This window comes from Notamacropus eugenii, chromosome 2, assembly GCF_028372415.1.
Source record: "Notamacropus eugenii isolate mMacEug1 chromosome 2, mMacEug1.pri_v2, whole genome shotgun sequence".
Lineage (NCBI taxonomy): Eukaryota > Metazoa > Chordata > Mammalia > Diprotodontia > Macropodidae > Notamacropus > Notamacropus eugenii.
The window spans coordinates 13,829,443-13,844,542 of record NC_092873.1 but is presented as its reverse complement, the minus strand read 5'-3'; the positions used below and the strand labels follow the sequence as shown (position 1 = coordinate 13,844,542).

Here is a 15,100-nt window from a genome sequence, read left to right as displayed (position 1 = left end):
CCCACTGATGCAGACGAGGTGCTGGGGGTGTAGGAAAGGGGAAGAAAGCAGCAACTGAAGGGACTGACTTAGCAGCTAAAGGGGGAAATCTGCAGGAAGCTGTTTGTAGGGAAGGACTCACCAGCAACGAGTTAAACAGGCTGTGACCTTGTGATATCTCTCCATGAACTTGGATATGACCCAGATTTGTGCAGTTCTACTTTAGGACTGCTGTCCCTAGGTAAACAAGCTTTGCTGAGCACACACAGACTTAACAGCTCACATGTTATGCATTTCAAGAAATTCTTTGTGGACAAATCCGGAAGTGTCCTAATTAAAAAAGACTGTAATCCATTTGCTGCAAATTTCCAAGCTTCCAAAACAATACCAGGTGACTCCATCCTCTTTCCCCAGGGGTGTTGGGATATTTCCTTTGTCCTAATGCCTAGCAGAGATGGAGAGCTTAATCAATTTTCTGTCTCTCTATCCATCTATCCATCCATCCATCTTTATCAACTATCCATGCATCTATATATCTCTATCATCTACTCATCCACTGACCTATTCCTCCATCTATATCATCTCTTGCCTATCTAGCCAACTATCTACTATTCAAATATCCATCCATCCATCCATCCATCCATCCATCCATCCATCAATCTTTATCTATCTATAATCATCTGGATTCTCCTCCTCCACGTTTTTCTTTTTTTAAATGAGAGAACTTTTTCCATATTGCATTTTAAACATGTATTGATATAGATTGTTTTGACATCCTTGACATTTCCCAAGGTATCCCTTCCCCTTTCTTTTCCTTTTTCAGAGAGCCATCCCTTATGAAAAGAAAGAATAAAAACAAGAGTTCATACAACAAGTCTGATATAAGCAATGTTCACCCCCATAGTCTCCCTCCTTTGTAAAGGACTGAAGCAGGTGCCTTCCCCTATCACTTCATTGGGGCCAAAGTTGCTCAGAATGGGAATCTGAAGGCAGGGACCTGGCACAACATGGAGTCAGTGGGACTGCACTGCTCACTGAGGTTTAAATTCGAGCAAGAGTAGACTGATGGAGCAGGTCCAGCAAAACCACTCAGACACAAGGAGAGCCGGTGGGCTGGAGTTATGAGCCATGGCTCTTCCCTCTTCCTCCAATCGCTTGCTGACCCAATCTCAGGGTTGTACAAATCTGCAGTTCCTTCCCTTATTTGTTTCTGAAAACTCAAACTCATACTGTGTTTTATGAATAATGTTGATCAAGAGAGCAAATGTCCCAGGTATGGGGTGGAGACTGGAGAGCAGAGTACATGCCAGAAAGATATTGAGGCCAACAGCAGCTGCCAAGCATCAGGAGTTCAGGAAACTCCAGGTAGTGGGAGGAAGGAATGGTGTAAATATATGTGCTCAGTTCCCTCCAGTGGGCACTTATGATACTGAAAGCTGGAAGGAACATTATTCCATCATGTCAGAGCAGTTAGGCACCCCAGGACAGAGAATCCTGCAACTAGAAGGGTCATGTGGACTCTTTTACAGATGAGGAAACTGAGTCATACGGAAATAGAGCCAGGAAATGATATAGCCTACACTTCGACCCTGGCTGTCCTTGCTCTAAATCTAGTGACACTGTGTTCTAGGACGAGAGCCATGACTTCTATCCTTACAGGTACTAGGAACTAGGAAGGATTAGTGCCTTATTTGGGTATGACAGACTTAGTGCCATCAGACCCCTAGAGGTAATCTCAGCAATGCACCCATTTATTGATCATGAGGAATGGGAGAGATGTCCTCTATGAATGGAGAAAAGCCAATGTTGAGAAATTTTTTAAAATAAGGGAAGCAGATGTATATCTTGAAACTCTAGGTGAGTGAAGGTAATTTTGGTTTCCTGGGACAATTCTAGAATAGATAATCATAGAGAGACTTTGGGGACATTGAATCAAGAATGTTCAAGAACCAGCCTGGTGCTCTCTGGAACCTCCTGCACAGGATACATCTGATTAAATTTTTGTGGATCAAAAGTCACTTTTCTCATCTTCAGAACAGGAATAACAATAACCCACAGGTTTTGAATTGGTATGAGGAAAATGTGAGATAGTATTTGTAAAGTGTTTTGCACAAATATTAAAGTAGAATATAAAGGTTAGCTTTTCATTAAACAGCAGGTTTTCTGAAAAGCATCCGGGATTCTTAGTGGTTTTCCAGTGACTGTTCAATGATGATCCATTAATCATCATTACAATTACAGCCAAGATTGAGATGACACTGAAAGGTTTGTGTGACATTTTCCCTAGGTGATCCTCCTGAGATGCAGTCTTTGGGGTAGGAGCTTTTATTATCCCTGTTTCACCAATGAGGAAGGTGAGGTTCTGACATATCAATGATTGTTTGAGACAGCGTTTGAAGTCAGGTCTTCATGACCCCTGATTCTGGGCTCTCGAGGATTGCTCAAAAGCAGTCACCAGGTCACACACCAGAAACTCTCTAACCCCAGAATTGTATGGGTAAGAAAGCTGATGCGCCAGGAAAATGAGTGACTTGCTGAAGGTCATGCAGCTGGTGAAATCCAGGTCACTTTACCCCAAACTTATTTCTCCTTTCACTCCATCCTGTACCTTTCTCTACCACACTGTTGACATCAGGGTTCAGCACAAGGCTTGGTGTGTAGTAGGTGCTTATTCAAAGCCAGTCAACTGACTGACTGACACCCCTGGCGTTCATGATATATCTAGACAGGCAAAAATGTTAGAAGGGAAAAAAAAGATTAAAAACACTGTCGGGACATGGAAGCACGATGGCAGAGTAGAAAGACAAACATACTCTAGCTCTTCCCCCACAGCCCATAAAAGCACTTGTCAGGAATGACTCGACAAATTCTAGAGCACCAGAAGCCACAGAACGATAGAGTAGAGGAGACTTTCAGCCCAGGGTGACCTGCAAGGCCTATGGGAAAAGGTCTGTCTCGCCAGACTCAGGGGACAGTGCAGCCCAGTCCTGGTCACTAGTTGCCAGGAGGAGCAGAGCTGGCGGAGGCCTCGGGGGAGCAATCCCCAGGGACAGCCCAAATCCCTCAACCCACAGGCGCCAAAGGCCAGTGAGAGGGCTTTTTCAGCTGTCTGAGAAGGGAGCACAGTCCCCTCACAGCTCTTGTGCCAGGCTGAGGCAAGAGAGCCCGCAGCCTGCAGCTCTCACGGCAGGCAGCAGCTGGCATCTGTTGCAGGAGGACCCATTGTAAAGCCTCTGGGGGCACTGACCAGTTGATTTGAACTTCAGGCCTTAGTGGGACCCTACCCTCACCTCAAGCTCCTCGGGGAATTGAGCATCTCATCTGAAACTCGGCCCCCAGGGCTGGCATGGTGTAACCGGAAGCGAGGTATATGTGGAGAGGAAATTCTACCACTCACAGATTCTGGGCACAAAACTTTTCTGGTTGCTCCCAGACCAGTGTGCAGGCTTGCTTGGGCCACCTTGGAGGAACTAAGATCTTACAGGGTCCCACAGTACACCCTACTCTTGAGAAAAAACCCAAAAGTCAAGTATCTGGCTCTGAACTTGTCTCTGAAAGGGAAGAAAAATGAATCTATAGAAGGTGACATCCTTGGTGAACAGATATCTTCTCTCATCTGTTTGGATGAGGAATAACAATGCCTACCATCAGGGAAAGACATAAAAGTCAAGGCTTCTGCATCCCAAACATCCAGAATAAATTTTTAATGGTCTCAGGCCATAGAAGAGCTCAGAAAGGATTTTCAAAATCAAGTAAGAGAGGTGGAGAAAAAATTGGAAAGAGAAATGATAGAGATGCAAGAAAATCATGAGAAGCCAGTCAACAGCTTGCCAAAAGAGACACAAAAGTGCTGAGAAAAATATCATCTTTTAAAACAGGGTGCTAACTCAATTGGCAAAGGAGGTTCAGAAACCCAATGAGGAGAAGAATGCTTGAACAACACAGAATTAGAAAAATGGAAAAGAAGGTTCAAAAGCTCACTGAAAAAATAATTCTTGAAAATTAGAATGGAACAGATGGAAGCTATTGACTTTATGAGAGACCAAGAAATCGCAAATCAAAACCAAAAGAATGAAAACGTGGAAGACAATGTGAAATATTTCACTGGAAAAACAAGTGACCTGGAACATAAATCCAGGAGAGTCAATTTAAAAATCGTTGGACGACCTGAAAGCCATGGTCAAAGAATGAGCCTAGACATCCTTTTTCATGACATTATCCAAGATAACTGACCTGATACTCTAGAAGCAGAGGGCAAAATACATACGGAAAGAATCTACTGATCACCTCCTGAAAGAGATCGATAAAGAGCAACTCCTAGGAACATTGTAACCTAAATTCAGAGTTTGCAGGTGAAGGAGAAAATATTGCAGGCAAGGAGAAAGAAACAATTCAAGTACTGTGGAAATATGATCAGCATAACAGAAGAGTTAGCATTTTCTACATTAAGGGAGTGAAGAGCGTGGAAAGGATATTCCAGACGTCAAAGGAACTAGGATTACATCCAAGAATCATCTACCCAGAAAAACTGAGTATAATACCTTAAGAGGAAAATGGCCTTCCAGTGAAGTAGAGGACTTTCAGATATTCTTGCTGTAAAGAAAATTTGACTTTCAAATACAAGAATCAGGAGAAGTATGAAAAGATAAACAGGAAAGAGAAATCATAAGGGGCTTCCTAAAGCTGATCTTTTTACATTCCTACATGGAAAGACAATATTTGTGACCCTTGAAGCTTTTCTCAGCATCTGGGTACTTGGATGGATTACACACACACAATCACACACAGACACACACACACACAGACAGAGAACACAGCTTGAGTTAAAGAGGAAGAGGTCATATCTGAAAAAAGTAAAATTAAGGGGTGAGAGAGAAATATACTGGAAGAAGAAAGGGAGAAATGGAATGGGGAAAATTATCTCTCATAAAAGAGGCAAGAAAAGCCTTTTCAAAGGAGGGGAAAAGTGAGCATATGAGAGGGAAAAAGTGAAGCTTGCTCTCATCACATTTGGCTCAAGGAAGGAATAAAATGCATGTTCAATTTGGTATGAAAAGATATTTTACATCATAGCAAAGTAGGGGAGAAGGGGATAAGCAGGGTGGGGGAATGATGGAAGGGAGGGCAAATGGAAGGAGGGAGTAATTAGAAGTAAACACTTGGGGAGGAACAAGGTCAAAAGAGAGAATAGAAGAAATGGGAGGCAGGATAGGATGGAAGGAAATAGAGTTAGTGTTCCACAACATAACTATTATGGAAGAGGGGCAGCTAGTGAATAGAGAACCAGTGCAGGAGTCAGGAGGAAGTGAGTTCAAATTTCACCTCAGACACGTGACACTCACTAGCTGTGTTACCTTGGGTAAATCACTTAATCCCAAAGACCTCATGCTGGGTCATCTCCAGGCATCCCGATGAATATCTGGTCCCTGGATTCAGGGGACTCTGGAGGAAAAGTGAGGCTGGTGACCTGCACAGCCCTCCCTCACTCAAAACAAAGTCAAGTGCAAGTCATGTCATCATTTCTCTGATGGCATGCTGTTCTTTGGCAATGAAGGATGAAGACACACACACACACACACACACACACACACACTGGCATTATGTAGGTCATTTGCCAAACTGCACATATATAGCATATTTTCAATTGCTTGCCTTCTCAGTGCTGATGGGTAGGGAGGGAGGAAGGAAGAAAAGTTGGAACTGAAAGTTGGAGGACAAAATGTTGAGTATTATGCTTGCACACAACTGGAAAATAAGAACTACAGGTGGGGTATAGAAATTTATCTTGCCCTACAGGACAAAAGAGAAGATAGGTTCAAGGGAAGTGGAGGAATGTTAGAAGGGAGGGCAGATTGGTGGTAGGGGTAATCAGAATGCTTGGCGTTTTGGGGGGGAGGGGAGAGAGGGGGAGAAAATATGGTAGTCAAGATTTTGTGGAGATGAATGCTGAAAATTTAGTAGAAACTCTGTCAAATCAGGGTGTCCTCTAGACCAAAGAAACACAGATTGTCAAAGGAAAAGAGAAATAATAACTGACTCTGAAAATTAATGTTGGCATCTAGATGAGCACTAGACTAGGAATAAGTTACAAAACACAGCTTTTCACTAATAGGAAGAGGCTTAAATCAAGGTATACATTCATGTGTGTGCATGCACATGTGAGCATGTGTGTGAATATGTGTGCATGTGTGTGTATGTGTCTGTGTGTGTGTGTGTGAGAACCCCATGAATCTTAGCAGATTGAGTTGCTTCCCTCACTTTGGCTTAGCTGGATTTCTATTTGAATTCTCTTGAATTCCCTTCCATCTATAATCAAAGAGAACATGAGTCTTGGTTTCTGGTTCTTGAAGGAAGGACGTCTCTGCTTCTCAGGCCAGGTGGAAAAAACTCTGGCCTCAGAATCAGCGAGGCCAGAAATCAAGGTCTTAGCTGGGGAATTTTGACCCAAATCTCTGTGGGTCTCAGTTTCTTCACAGTCCTTCCCAGCTCTGACATTCGATGTTCTGAACCACTTTGGTGTGTCGTATCCTGCCCAAGGTCACCCAGGTTACAGTAAGTGGTGAGCCCAACAAGGTGTGTGGATATTAGTGATTACCTTGACATGGTTGTGGAGGGTTGACATTGGTCATGGTCCCCACCAGACGGGGAGCTCCTTGAGGGCAGGGAATGTCTTTTGCCTCTCCTCCTATCCCCAGCACAGTGTCTGGCACTAAGTAGCTGCTTAATCAAGCTTGTTGACTAGTCCACTAACTTGACAGTCTTTAAACCATTTCCGCTAAGGTCCTGCTCTGACATCCTATCTTCCCTATTACAAGGTTACTCCATCCCAGGTTTGACCTTTTGGTTTCTAAAATTCTTCCCAATAGCTGGACCAGTATTCAAGACGTACCCCAAGGTCAGGAGACTAAAGAAAGAGGAAAAAGATTGCTATATCCCAAGATACTTAGAGCATCTCTTTTCATGGTAGCTTGAAGATGGAATCTAAGGGGCTGCTCTCCTACTGGGGAGCGGCTGGACAAATTGTGCTGTATGAGTGTGATGGAATATTGTGTCCCAAGAAATGACTAAATGGCCAGTTTCAGAGGATCCTGGAAAGACCTCAATAAACACACAGAGAGCAAAGTGAGCAGAACCAGAACAGTTTGTATAGGGAACACATTGTAGGGAAAACCAACGTCCAGATGTCCAAGCAAGCAGGGGAAAATTGTGAGTCCAGAAAACTCAAAAGGACACCGCCATCTCACTTTGATGGGAGGCTGATGAACTCCCAGTGCCAAGAAGGATGTATATTTTTGGGCAGGATCAAGACTGAGGATTTGTTTTGCTGCACTGTGCATGTTTATGAGGAGAGAATTTTTCTTTTCATTTGTTTGGGACTAGGGGGATGAATGGAAGGGAAGATTATAAATACAGAAGAAAAATCAATTTTAAGAATTATTTCTTTAAAAAGATCCTTCCCAGCCCTTATATTCCACATTCCACATTCTATCACCACTCTGGGGTCCCTTGGCCCCAGACTAACCTGGAAAAAGTGCTCAAACCCTCCTCCTTCTGCATCTGCTGCAGCCACACCGTCTCATTTCTGTGGGCCTCCAGGACTCTCCCAGAACCTATGGTGGTCCCCATGGTGCCATCTGCAATTTCAGAGCAGAAGGGAAGGTCAAAATGAGAATTCCCAGGTCACCTGCTGAGAAAAATCATCTGAAGCAGGCTCCAGGGTTGCTCAGGGAAAGGGGAGCAGGTCCAGGCTCTAAGATCACTCCCATCCCTCCACCCTGAATGCACTAGCCATTGGGAGCATCTTCAGATGCCAAGAATGTCTTCACTGCAGGAGCAATCTGGATACCTTCGTATTTTCTGATGCTGATGCATCTCACTGGCTCCCTTTCCAGTCTCTGCACTCCATCTCTCTGGAGGTCGTAGGTGTTTCGACGACATTGGAAAGGCAGCAGTGATCTCAGAAATTCTAAATGGTTGCAAGGAATCAAATCAACAGTTCCAAGTTAAGTGTTCTCATTCTGGGTACTATGTTTCAGTCCATGCCCCACACTGGTTACCACTTCCTTGTGTTATCTACCATGTAAGAACCTAAATGCCCCATGAAGGCTGGCACCAGCTTGGCTTGCTTGTATCTGCCACGCTAAGCCCAGGGCCAGGCACAGAGAAAGCATTCCCTTCCTTCCTAATTGTCATCTGAATATTCTCAAGCTGTTAGAAGATCCAACAAGTGCCATTTGATCTTTGTGTCTTGGCAGCAAGCTGGGAGGTCAGCACCTAGCAGCACGCTGGGCAGGAAGAAAGTGATTAATAGGAGCCTGGCGACTGGCTGGCGGGTCACAGGGACCAGTGAGTGTACATCTGTGGTCCCAGGGTGAGGCAAGGAAGAGAGAACTGACTTGGAGAGAGAGGCCCAGAAGCCAAACCTCTCTCAGACATGGGTCAGACATCACAGGCTGCTGCCCCTTAAACTGAGCCAGGATCGGGAGGCAGGGGCAACCAGGGAAGGAAGGTGGAGTGCTGGCCCAGCAACTACCTGGCATTCTTCTCCCTCAGATGCTTTACACCCCAAATGAAGTAAGGAATTGGTTGGGGACTCAGGCAACCCAGCCCAGGGAGGCCATGGGGCATCAGAAGGAGCTCGCATGCTCATTTCATACTGCTGTCCTGAGGATGCAGAAGCCCCAGGAACCCAACATCCTCCCTCTGATGGCTAACCATTCCGCAAAGCAACCTCGGGCCAGCACCCCACTGCTCACCAATGTCAACATGACCCCTCTTCATGTTGATCAGTTCCCTTCAATTCAACACCCTGGGAGCTAGAGGGGATGCAAATCCCCAGCAGATCCATTCCCCACAGGAAGAATCCATATCCCAAGGAGGAAACCAGAGGAAAGGGATAAAGTAGGATGAAGGCAGGCAAGGCAACCAAGACCTGTCCCTCATGACTCACATCAACACAAGCCCCAACTGCAGGTCTTCAGGTCTCCTCAGCCAAGTGAGCCCTGAATTCCAGAAGGGAACAGGACAGCCAGGCAGAAATTGGGGAGTACAGATAGGAAGAGCCAGGCCCATACACCCACTCCAAGCTCCACTGGGAACAAAATCCCTGCCTGGCAAAGAGGCTTTGGGATCTCAGGTCCATTACTATTGATGGGAATAATCATTTTCAAAAGTGCTTTCACTTCTGCAAAGTGCCTTACCTATACTATTTCCCTTAATCCTCACCACCTTGGGAATCAGGTGCTATGACTGTTCCCATTTGACAGTTGCGGAAAATGAGGCACACAGAAGTTCAGTGATTAGCCCGGGCTCACACAGCCAGTAAGTGCCCAGGTCCAGAGTTCCAGCCACTAAGCCACCAGCTGAGGAAATATGCTACCAGGCTCCCCAGAGGAGAAAGCACCAACATGGGACCTAGAGTCTTCCCCTACGGAGGGTCACAAACACCGTGACGGGTGATGAGGAAAGAGGTCAAGCCTTTGCGGTGCTGGCTGCCCCAGTGCGTTCGAAGCTGAGGCAGCGTCAGGTATTCAAAGCCCTCAAGGTACAAAGATGAAAGAGCCAACCTGACCATTGCCTTCACCAGAACATAGCTCATGGTCCACCAGGGGAGCTCTGAGACAGACACACAGAGCAGTGTAACCCACACGACAGTGCAAGGAGCCAGGCCAGTCAGGGAGATTTGGGGGACAGAGAGTCGTCTCAGACTTTGGGATCTCTTATCCAACTGAGAGGTCCCTGGGACAAAGGGGTTGTCCAAGTGCCTTCTATGGGAGGCTTTTGATCAGAAGAAAAGAAAAGCAGCCAAGAATCCACAGTCCCAGCCTTGCCTCCCCTACGAGATGAACCCCAAGTCAGACTGATGTTTCCCCTCACCCCCACTCCTGCTTACCTAGGGGTCTGCAGCCACACCAGCGAGTCACCCTTTGGACACCTGCGCCCCAGGTTTGGCCCATTTCTTCACGACCGGAGTCACCAAGCAAACTTCCACAGCAACTGTCCCTTGTGAAGTAACGCAGCCTGTTGGAGTTGCAGAATTCCATGGCAGTTAGGGAGAGAAGGACCAGTGGGGGAGGGGATGGGTGGGGCACTGAGGTCTAGAGGGATGTCTTTGGAGCTAGACAACTGAGGCATTCAATCCGGCTCCTTTGGCCATTTTACGACAAATGTGCCTCAGGGAAATCGTTTCCCCATCCCTGTGCCTCATTTTCCTCATCTGTAAAGCAAAGGGAAAGGATAACTCCTCCTGCAGGTGCTAGAGCCCCAACCTCCTCAGGCATTCAATTTATAAAATACCCCGAAAACAACTTTCTTGCCACCAAAGTTCTTGCTTCAATACGCCAAATGCTTCCAAATTGGAAACATAAGAATTGCCCGAAGGAATTACATTAAGGGATGCTGGTTACCTTGTGTTTTCCTTCTGCACCCTAAGAATGCTGGCAATGTTTCATCTGACTGACAGTTGAAACCTATACATTACTCTCTCCATTCAGAATAGGAGTTCCTTGAGATCAGGGACTACTTGGCACAGAACTTTGTACCTAGCAAGAGCTTAATAAATGTTATTCATTCATTCATTCATTCATTCATTCATTCATTCTCCTTACAAGGACTCTTTTCTTTCCTTTGTACCTCAGTACTTAGAGTGCCTGATATACAGTCAGCACTTAATAAATACTTGTTGCCTTATTATCTTTGCCTTGCCATAATCTTGGAACAAAATATATCTTGAGTTGTTCCTAAAACTACTCTTGTGAGTTGTTTGCATTCTCCCCTGTATCCACCGTCCAATAGTCGTGTCTTTTTTCCTTATGATTCTTCAGTCTTTTCCTTCCTCTTGCCTTCTTAAGTCTTTTGCACTTTTTGTGACCTCACAGCTTAGCACAGTGCCTGATAAACAGAAGGTGCTTAATAAATGATAATTTTTTGATTATCCCACGCTTACACATAGCTTCACATGCCACAAATCCTTCATGGCCCCCTGTACTCAATTTGGCATTTTTAATGCTTCTATTAGACTTATTAGCTGTAAAATACCTGTCGTGTGAGCATTTGTATGATAGTCACCTATGCTATTGTCTTAAGCATTTAATAAATTGATATTTCTATGAATGCTGGAGCCAGTTCTTTGCTAGATTTTCTATTTTCCTCAAAGCACAAGACTGTGCCCTGCACAGCCCTGTAGTTGGACCAATACTCATTGAAAAAAATGGATCTTTTATGGATTTCAGTCTCATCCCCAAACCTAGGAATTTGTCTGGTCATTCAGTTGGACCCTTGGAGGAAGAAGCCCAGGAAATATAGATATGACTGCCAGAATATTCCCGTGGTTTGCCAATGAGAAACCTGAGGTACAGACAGCTAAAGTGACTTCTACCCACCACGTAGCCCATTATGAATGCTCATTGTTTGCAGCCTCCAGGCCTTAGAGAACAATCAAGTGGCATGCTATAAACGTCATTCCAACAATTGTACCCTTTCACTCACTTGGTCCTTTTTGATTCTATTAAGTACCACCACCTAATCTCAGACAGAGCTAACTAAGTATGAGGACACATTCAGGAACGAACTGCATTTGCTTTATCGAGGGGAAGCTTTGCAGTGGATGCTCAGGATCACAGGCAATGTTGAGGCTTAGGTTCCACAGTGAGTGGGCCCTTGGTTGACAAGATGTGCATTTGGTTCCAACAAGCTTCTAGGGGGCAACATTTTTTTTAGTGGTCTTCCATTTTTCCTAAAAAGAGACAGAAATATGTGACTGTGGTTCAGCCCTTTCTTTGAGAATTGAGTTAGCACAAATGCTTACATCCTTGTTACTCCAGCCTTTCCACAGAAAACAGGGATCTGAGCAGCCAGAGATTACGGATCCAACGTTAATTCAATATTCAGTGTTCAGGGAGAGGAGGAAGGAAGGAGAATTTGGCAAAATCCAAGAACAAAGGACACATCTTTTTTTTTTTCTTTTTATACTAATTTTATTAACTTTCTATTCACTACCATAGAACTTAGATTTCTTTCTCCTACCTCACCTCTACGTCCCTCCTCCCTCCCTCAGACGGCAAACAATTTTATATAGGATGTATACATACAATCCTATTAAACACATTTTCATTAAAGTCGTGCTGTGTAGAAGAATTATAACGAATGGGAGAAACCACAGAACAAACCAAAACGTAATACACAGAAAAAAATGATCTGCTATATTCTGCTATTGAATTCCCTAGTTCTTTCTCTGATATGGAAGGCATTTTTCCTTAGAAGATGATTGGGAATTTTTTTTAAGTCCTCGCATTGCTACGAAGTTGCAAGCGTACCAGAAAAATCTCTCTCCCACTGTGGTCATTGGTGTGCATAAAGTTCTCCTGGTTCTGCTCCTTTCACTCAGCATCAGATCACATAAGTCTTTCCAGGTCTCTCTGAAGTCTTCCTGTTCATCATTTCTTATAGCACAATAGTGTTTCATTACATTGGTGTTCCAACTCTCCCACATCCTCACCAACATTTATCGTCCCCTTGTTCTGTCATGTTTGCCAATCTGAGAGATGTGATGTGGTATCTCAGAGTTATTTTCGTTTGCATCTCTCCATTCGAAAGTGATTTAGAGCATATTTTTCTTTTTTTTTAAATTAAATTATTTAATTTTTTCATGTTCTATAATCACTACAAAAAAATTAGATGTTTAAACCGCCACCTATCCCTCACCACTCCCCTCCCTCCCCAAGACGTCATACAATTCTATATAGGATCTACATATACATATACTTTCTTATTGAATCCGTTTTCACTATAGTCATGCTGTGTAGACGAACTACAATAAATGGAAGAAATCATATAGCAAATCAAAATATAATACACACACAGACACATATACAAACATGATCTGCTACATTCTGTAAATGCATTTCGTAGTTCTTTCTCTGAGTGTGGAATGCATTTTGTCTTAGAAAACCACGGAGAATTATTTTTTTTTTAAGTTCTTGCTTTATTATGAAGTTCCAAGTCTACCAGAAAAGCTCTCACACACTGTGGATGTTGCTGTGCACAAAGTTCTCCTGGTTCTCCTCCTTTCTCCCATCATCAGATCATATAAGTCCTACCAGCCCTCTCTGAAGTCTTCTTGTTCATCATTTCTTATGGCACAATCGTACTACATGACATTTATATACCACAACTTATTCAGCCATTCCCAAATTGAGGAGCATCACCTTGATTTCCAGTTCTTGGCAACTTCAAGGAGCATTGCTAGAAATATTTTGGTACATGTGGGACCCTTTCCCATTTTTATGATGTTTTGGGGATACAGTCCTAGTAGCGATATTGTTGAGTCAAAGGGTGTGCACATTTTTGTAGCCCTTTGGGCATAGTTCCAAATTGCTCTGCAGAATGGTTGGATGAGCTCACAGCTCCACCACCAAAGTATTGGTGTTCCAACTCTCCTACATCCTCTCCAACATTTACTGCCTCCTTGTTCTGTCATTTTTGCCAATCTGATAGATGTGATGTCGTACCTCAGAGCTGTTTTGATTTGCATCTCTCTAATGAAAAGTGATTTAGAACATTTTTTCATATGGCTATAGACACCTTTAATTGCTTCCTCTGAAAACTATCTGTTCATATCCTTACACCGTTTATCAACTGGGGAATGACTTGTATTTTTGTAAAAATTTGACTCAGATCTCTATATATTCTCGTAATGAGACATTTATCCTGGACATTCTGTCAAAATTCTGTAAAAATTCTTTCCCGATTTTCGACATCTCTCCGATTTTTGGTTGCATTGGGTTTGGTTGTGCAAAACCTTGTCAGTTGAAGGTAATCAAAATTACCCATCTTGCACTTCATACTACTATCTATCTCTTCTTTAGTCAGGGAAATACTCTATTCCTTGCTCCATCAACTTGTCCATAGGATCAATCTTTATACCTGGATTGTGTACCCATTTGGATTTTACTCTTCTATATGATGTCACGCATGGGTCTATGCCTAGTTTCGTCCATACTGTTATCCAGTTGTCCCAGCAGTTTTTGACAAACAGTGGCTTCTTATCCCAGAAGCTGGGTCCTTGGGTTTATCAAACAGTACATTGCTATATTCACTGTCTACTCTGCCTTGAGTACCTAGCTCATTCCGCTTCTCTACCCTTCTCTTTCTTACTAAGTACCGAGTGGTTTTCATAATTGCTACTTTCAAATACACTTGGAGATCTGGAAGCGCTAGGCCACATACCCTAGGATTTCTTGTCATGGATATTCTGGAACTTTTGTTTTCCAGATGAATTTTGATACTATTTTTCCAGCTTTAGAAAATAATTATCTCATACTTTAATTGATATGGCACTAAATAAGTAAACCAATCTAGGCAAAATTGTCCCTTTTATTACATTGCTTTGGCCTCCCACAAGCAAGTGATGTTTTGCCTCTTACTCAGAATCTGACTTTATTTGTGCGAAAAGTGTCTTGCAGATATGTTCGTATACTTAACTCCAACTCAGAAAAAGAAAGTGAAGAGCCATTAATGATCTCCCTAGGAAAAAGTCTCCAGGGCTGAACGGATTTACCAGTGAATTCTATCAAACATCTAAAGAACAGTTAATTCCAATACGACATAGACTATTTGTGAAAAAAGAGGAAGGAGTCCTCCAATATCCTTTTAATAATATAAATATGGTTTTGATACCTAAGCCAGGAAGAGACAAATCAGAGAAAGAAAAATACAGACCAATTTCTTTCATGAATATAGATGCGAAAATGTTAAATAAGATTTAACAAAAACAATACAGCAACTTATCTCGAGAATAACACATTATTATCAGGTAGGATTCATACCAGCAGTGCAGGGCTGGTTCAATATTAGAAAAACTATTAGCAATATCCATCATATCAACAAGAAAAATAACAGAAACCACAGGATTATCTCAATAGATGCAGAAAAAAGTTTTTGACAAAATACAACACCCATTCCTATTAAAAATATTGGAGAGCATATGAACAAAGCGAACTTTCCATAAAACAATAAGTAGTATCTACCTAAAATCTTCGGTAAGCATTGAGTGCAATGGAGATAAGCTAGATGCATTTCCAATAAGATAATGGGTGAAACAAGGTTGTCAGTTATCACCATT

General features: G+C 43.2%; 1 protein-coding gene across 1 annotated transcript in view; it reads right to left on the bottom strand.

Moving 5' to 3' along the window:
• LOC140522128 (uncharacterized) overlaps positions 1-8,284 on the bottom strand; it is a 35,816-nt gene extending 27,532 nt beyond the window's left edge. The window contains exons 1-2 of the mRNA XM_072637206.1: positions 7,826-8,284; positions 7,502-7,613 (exon numbers count right to left, since the gene is read on the bottom strand). The gene's annotated coding sequence lies outside the window, so the exon portion shown is untranslated. The remainder of the gene's footprint in view (positions 1-7,501; positions 7,614-7,825) is intronic.
• Between the last annotated feature and the right edge of the window lie 6,816 nt (positions 8,285-15,100).